The sequence below is a fragment of the Pteropus medius genome, unplaced genomic scaffold (assembly GCF_902729225.1).
Source record: "Pteropus medius unplaced genomic scaffold, Ma_sr-lr_union100, whole genome shotgun sequence".
NCBI classification, from domain to species: Eukaryota; Metazoa; Chordata; class Mammalia; order Chiroptera; family Pteropodidae; genus Pteropus; species Pteropus medius.
In genome coordinates, this window is record NW_024341384.1 from 1 (window position 1) to 6,216 (window position 6,216).

At 61.0% G+C, this 6,216-nt stretch overlaps 1 long non-coding RNA gene across 1 annotated transcript; it reads right to left on the reverse strand.

Annotated features, from left to right (window-relative positions):
• Positions 1-3,235: 3,235 nt before the first annotated feature.
• LOC120592875 (uncharacterized) lies at positions 3,236-5,889 on the reverse strand. Its single transcript, XR_005650230.1, has 2 exons — positions 5,635-5,889; positions 3,236-5,255 (listed from the first exon to the last, which is right to left on the reverse strand). It is a non-coding gene; the product is annotated as an uncharacterized LOC120592875 (long non-coding RNA).
• Positions 5,890-6,216: the final 327 nt, after the last annotated feature.

Genomic DNA, 6,216 nt, shown 5'->3' on the forward strand with positions numbered 1-6,216 from the left:
GAACAAGGCACGCATGAGACACTGACTGATGTCACTTACATTTTTTTTCAATAAACTGATGAAGTAGACAAGACTTGCCGGTTCCTGCATTTCCAATAACCAGGAATTTAAACAAAAAATCTGCAAAACAAAAAGAGACGATGAAAAAATCACTTGAAAACAGGTGCTCTAAATTTATTCTTAGACCGAGAGGATAAAACTTAACGAAATCTTAGTCGTTAATATAACAGGAAAAAGAAGTAACGCTATTTTGCGGAAAAGCCACGGTAAACACGCTGACGCGAGTCGGGGCCAAAGACGAGATGAGCTGTGAAGTGCGGCGGCAACTGGCCCTCTGCACGGAGACCGAGGCATGACCCGGAGGTCACCAGGCAACAGCAGTGGGAACAGTCAGCAGAGCACAGAACATGAGGGGACACGTACTTCAGAGGGTGAGGTCTGCGGCGCGGGTCTGGGAGGCGTGGCGCAGCCGCACCCCGGGGAAGTGCTGGCCTGGGGCACAAGGAGGCCGGGGCCACGGCCAGGGAGGGGGACACGCGAGCTCTCTGGCCCGCAGCTGGTCTGCCCGGGGCCTGGCGCTCTGCCTGAGCCTGGACTGAAGGTCAGTGCAGAGAGATGTGACATCTGCAGCACGGACTCTGCAGTGACGGCTCAGGGCTCGAGACGGGACCTGCAACGTGCTGACGCGTCCACTCGATCGAGCCCCCGACGGCCTGCGGGGCGGACGCAGCTCGGCCACCCGCGCGCAAGCGGCCTGTCCTGGCTGTTTCCTAGCGGGTGTGACGATGTATCCAAGAAGGAATGACTCTCAGGCGGACACTGCCCAGAAGAGGGAGCGGGCGGCAGCGCGTGGGCACCTCGCAGCAGGAAACCAGCCCTGGACACTGAGGGCAGGACGTCGAATCCGAGTCGGACGACCGAGAGGCCAGAACTCCGCAGAGAGTGGAGGACGCGGGGCCTGTCACTGCGGCTCAGGGGACCCGCCGACGGGGCGATATGGGAGAAGGCGCCCAGCTTGTTTCTCGGAGTACGGGCTCCGGGGCAGCCCTGACCCCCGATGCCGGCTGTGGGACACACCTGTGGCCGCGGACGCCACTTCAGTGTACGAGGCTTGAGTGGGGTCCCCACTCTTCCCCCGACTTTGCCCTGAGCGGAGAGACTGACTCGTGCTGAGCGCTCAGCGGAGCGGGTCACCGCATGGGAGGGACCAGTGGACGGAGAGCCCGGCAGCCCGGGACGCGGGCCCCCCCCGAGCTCGCACCCGGCTCCACGGCCGGTCCCCGCACTTCCATCGCCCGTGAGTGGGTCCGGGGCTCGCCTCATAGGCGCTGTGAGGACTGGTGACACGGGACGCTGAGGGTGCCAGGTGGGTTGTCCCGGCGTCACCCCGACCTAGCCCACGATGGTGGCCGCCTCCACGCGCCGGCGGTTTCAAGGAAGGGCTTTGCGGTACAAGGGCGACGGCGGGCTCTGGGCCAGCTGCCGCCACGGGACCCGGAAGCTCCTCCAGGCACACGGTGGCCGGGAACAGCCCCGTGCTCCGGAAAACACACCGGGAAAGGGGACCCGGCCGCTGAAACACGGACACGTCACACCCGACGCGCGACACCAGGACGCCTGGTCCCGACGTTGGACGGCGCGCACCGTGTGCAACAGAATGCCCTTTAACGTGATTCCACCGGTGACGTGTCACCCATCACAGCGGGACGAGCCAAGTCCCCGGGGATGTTCAGATGGAGGGGTGAGCCCAAACACGGGCTTCGGCCTCGTAAAGGGATGTGACGGGCACGGAATCCTGGTTTGTGTACATATCTATGGCAACGCGACTCAAGGTGCTAATATTTGAAAAGTGGGGGAACAGCAACAGCCACCGAGGAGCCAACTTCCATTTTCTCCCCAAAGCGTCAGCACAGCCAGTGACCCTGAGAGGAGTGTCCGTCTTCAAAACACCAAGTACTTTGAGCAGCTTCAAAAGCAGAGTGAGAACTAAGGTCAAAAGCAAGGACAGCGTTTGCATGATAACCTGAGAAACGTCCTCCTTTCTCTCGCGAGGGACAGGGATTCGGTCCACGTGTGCTGGGGGCTGAGGCCCGGCTCCCCCGGCGACTGGCCGCCCCATCGGAGGACGGATGGGGTGACCGGGCCATCGCCTGCTTCGGCTGAACCTCAGCTGCCGGCTCGTGGAGACTGTGGCAGGCGTGTCTGCCTGACGGCCAGAGACACGTCCCCCGAAGCGTGTGGACAGGTGCGGGCCACAGTCACCCTAGCGCCCTGCTCCCTGCCACGACTGGAGGCGACACCAGGCTCAACCTCGCCAGTGCACGGCCATCGGTCCGGGGCTGGCATGCGGCCCGGTCAGACGGCGGGGCTGGACTTAATCCCGCGGATGCGTCTTTCTGTGATCGGAAGCCGGGTCCCCCAGGTGGCCTCTGTGACTGAGGGAGGGGGGACCGCAGTGCAGGAGGGCGTCGGGAGCAATTCCGGCCCTCGCTGACCCAGCCGGCCTGGGAACGGACCAGCCCTGAAACCTGTCTGTTATTTGGAAAGGCATGCGTCCCAACGCCGACGAGGCAGGGGTGGGTTTTCCGCCAGCTGCGGCTGGGAGCGTCCCACCCGATGAAATGACCCAAAGGCTAATAATCTGGCAGCTATTAAACGGGAATTTTCTGTTAAGCACAACTTTTTCTGCCACCGCTACAGGACTGTGTCTCCGGGGCCGCCTCCCTCCGCGCTGGGCAGCGTCCACCTGGTCAACACACCTCTCCTCCGGCACAGAGTCCACGGGGCTGGGGCCTCGCGGCCCAGGGGCCCCGCGATCCGAATCTCGGGGAGCCGCGCTCTTGGGGAGCCCGCAGGGCCGCTCTCCCCGGACACCCGCTCCGCGGGAGATGTCGGGGCCACGCTCGGATCAGCGCAACGCGACGCTGCCGGAGGGAGCCATCCCCGCGCCCCCCGCTCACGGGCTGAGACCCAGTGGCTGTGATCAGGGACGAGCTGGCGCCACGCAAAGTCCCTAAGCGGCCCCCTGCTCCCCAGAGCGCCATCCGGCCTGCTTGGCCACCGGAGAGCTGACTGAAGGGCTGGGGACCTGTCGAGGCCCCACGGGCGCCTGCGTCAGGCGAGGGTGTTACCACGGGGACACCGGACGGGAGAAACAGCGCCACGCTGAGGACGCTCCCTGCAATGGCATTTAAAGTGTAACCGAGGACAAAGACGCTTTGTATTTAAGTCCTCATTTTTTTCTGCATGATTCAAAATTTATTTGGAAAGTGATAAACCTCCCTCTAATATATACCCTCCATCCATAATTTATTAGCACTTTATGAGCACTGCCCACCCTCTCCATACGTGAACACTGCTCGCTGCTGCTGCAGACTTTTCCAACGCCAGAAACAGCACAGAGGAGAAAAGAGAGAACCGAGACGAGGCCCCTAACTTTGTTCTAGCATCTTCTGCGCCACTTATACTGTCTGGCTCCTTCATGAACACCATTGCCGGGAACTACCTATTCGATCTGTGAGATCTGGCCCATAAATCTTGGTATCAGAAATTACTGAAGGCCACTGTGTGATCACCAAGTCTCGGATGGCCCGAGCTCTGTGAAAGCCTCAACCCCCCACCGAGCAGCTTTCAGAATGTCTCGAATCTAATGATATTCGGGAAACGCTGTTTCGGTTTAGGGCTATTTGGATGGAGGGTTTCAATCTGAAACTTACGTATTCACGATCTCGATTCTAAACTACAGTATTACGAGAAGTACAGTTTCACGTGGCTAGCGGTTTCAGAGCAGCAAAATGTGGGCACTGCTCCGTCCAGGAAAGCTAAGTGCCGCTTCGGCACCCACAGAGCCCCCGGCGGGGCCCCGTCAGCCTGGCTCCCGGGCTCTTTCATCATATCCGGGTGGAGCCACAGAGAAACTGGGCCCCAAGTGAAAGCAGCTTAAGGTTAGGCGAACAGTCCCTTACCAGCTCCCCGAGGGGCAACATCTGGGAGGAGGGCTGTGCAAACTGGTGAATGATAACGGCAAGTGACAGCTGAGTACTTGGCTTGGGGTGATTTTAATTTTAGGTTGACCCTCGTAACTGCCACACTAGCTCTTTCTAAAACTAATTTTCTATTAGTTTTTTTTCTGTTAGAGGAAAAGATTAAATTCACTTGGTAAAAAGTAAGAACATATTTGGGAGGTACTGTGAAATAAAATACTAATGGTCAAAGCCTTCTGATCAGAATTTAATCAGTTACCGTGATGTTCAAAGGTTCAGTGAACTGTCTGAGGGGAGCAGAGATGCCCAAGGGGGCTGCATTTTATCAAGGTTGTTTCATATGAGACAAACGGAGCGTGAACGCTCCATCTCCTCAGCTCTTCCGGTCATTTCTATTAACTCGTAGCCCCACTGGGTGCTCCTGTTGGGACTCTTTGCTCCTCCCCTGTGCTCCTTTTTCAGGTTACAGAAAAAAAGTGTAGGGTAAGGAGTGCTTGAAAATAAAGAAAAGCTAAAGCATAACCAAAAGTTGCTAAAGAACTGTATTTTCTTTACGAAGTCTGACTGGCTCTCTCGGGAGAGAACCAGACTATATGTGTGTGATGTCCTGTCCGCGGCATCTGCAGCTCTGACGACAACGGTTCTTAGGAAGCCAGGGACTTCCTGGAGGAGCTCCAAAGCCTTCTAGGAACAGATGTCCTGCCCCCAGGGTCACAGGAGTGGCTGAACATGGAGCAAATGCAGTGAGAACCCACCCCTCTTGGGAGAAAGGGCAGAGCTGTCCACCAGGCCCTCTGTGCCTCACCGTCACCCTGTCCCAGGGGCTGGAACTGCATCTCCCTGGCAGCCTGGGTGGGCCAGGTTTTTTTCTAACACTTTCCCGGATCATAGGCTTCAGCTGGTGCCAGGGGTTGTAACTCGTCATCCATTACTGGCATAACTAACTGGATGAAGGAAACTGGATTAATCCCCACTAGACTGTCCGCTCCAGGAGACTCGCGCTGAGCCTGCAGTTGTACCCAGCCCGGGCTCATCTGTCCTTGCACACACGTGTGCACGCCGACTTGCTGGAGGGAAAGGCGCAGTGTGCCGCACAGAGACAAGGCTGGTCTGCCTCGAGGAGCACACTGGACTCTGAGCCTCTCCCTGGGCCGTCAAACTCCGTCAGGCCCCACCGAGGGCACTCTGTGTTTTCCATGCGGACTAAAACCCAAACAAACGGTACGTGAATCCGCGAGGCTTCCATTTATTCAAAGAAACATCTCCTGGCACCTGCAAGGTGGGTGCGGATTGGGGAAACGGAGTTAAACGCGGGCTCTGCCCCAAGGTGCCTGCGGTCTGCACACGACACGCCCGGTCTCGCCGCGGCCGGGCGCGCCCGCCACGCCCCCTCCTCGCGGCCCCGGCGCGGCGGGAAAGCCAGGCCAGCAAAGCTCGAGCTGGGACCCTGGGGCACACGCCAACACAGGCGTCGCCCAGCCCGTCGCGTCCCTCGCGGGGACAAAGCCGCAGACGGAACCGGCTGGAACCGCCTCCCGAACCCCGAGATCAGACTCCCCGGAGAGGACACGCAGGGGTGGGCGTGGGGACAGGGCACCGGGGACCCGAGGAGCAGGTCGCCTGGGCGGGGACCCCCGGCCGCGCCCCGTACCGTAGGTTTCAGACATGGCGGTCTGCGACATCTCGGGGCGGTGCCGCCTCTCGCGGGTCCCCGCGCAGCTCCGGCCCGGCCGGCGGGACGGACGGCGGGGTCGTCCCGGGGTCGTCCCGGGGTCGTCCGCTGCGTCGGGTGGGGAACGGCGAGGGGCGGGATCCGGAGCACGGAGGGGCCCGCAGTCCCCACGGCAACCGCCGGCCACCCCGCGGCTGCGGCCCCGCCGGACTGGCGGCTCTGCGCATGCGCGCCGCGCCCGGCCCCGCCCCCGGACGCGCGTGCGCACACGGCCGGGAAGGGCGGGAGCGGGGCCGGTACCTTAAGGGGGCGGGGCCTGGAAGGGGCGGGCCCGGGAAGGGGCGGGGCTCTGGGACCCCGAGGCCAAGCGCATGCGCCGCGGGAGGAACGTAGCCCTTTGGCAGAACTGACCTGCCTCAGGACCGTGTCGTCGTCCCCTGCGGGCGCAGCCCGAGGCAGTGAGTGGTCTGTGTGCCACCTGGAGACCCGAGCCCCAGCCGTGCAGCGACAGGCCCCTGCGGGAGGGGCGGGGCGAGGCGGGCTGACTTGCGGGTTGACTGA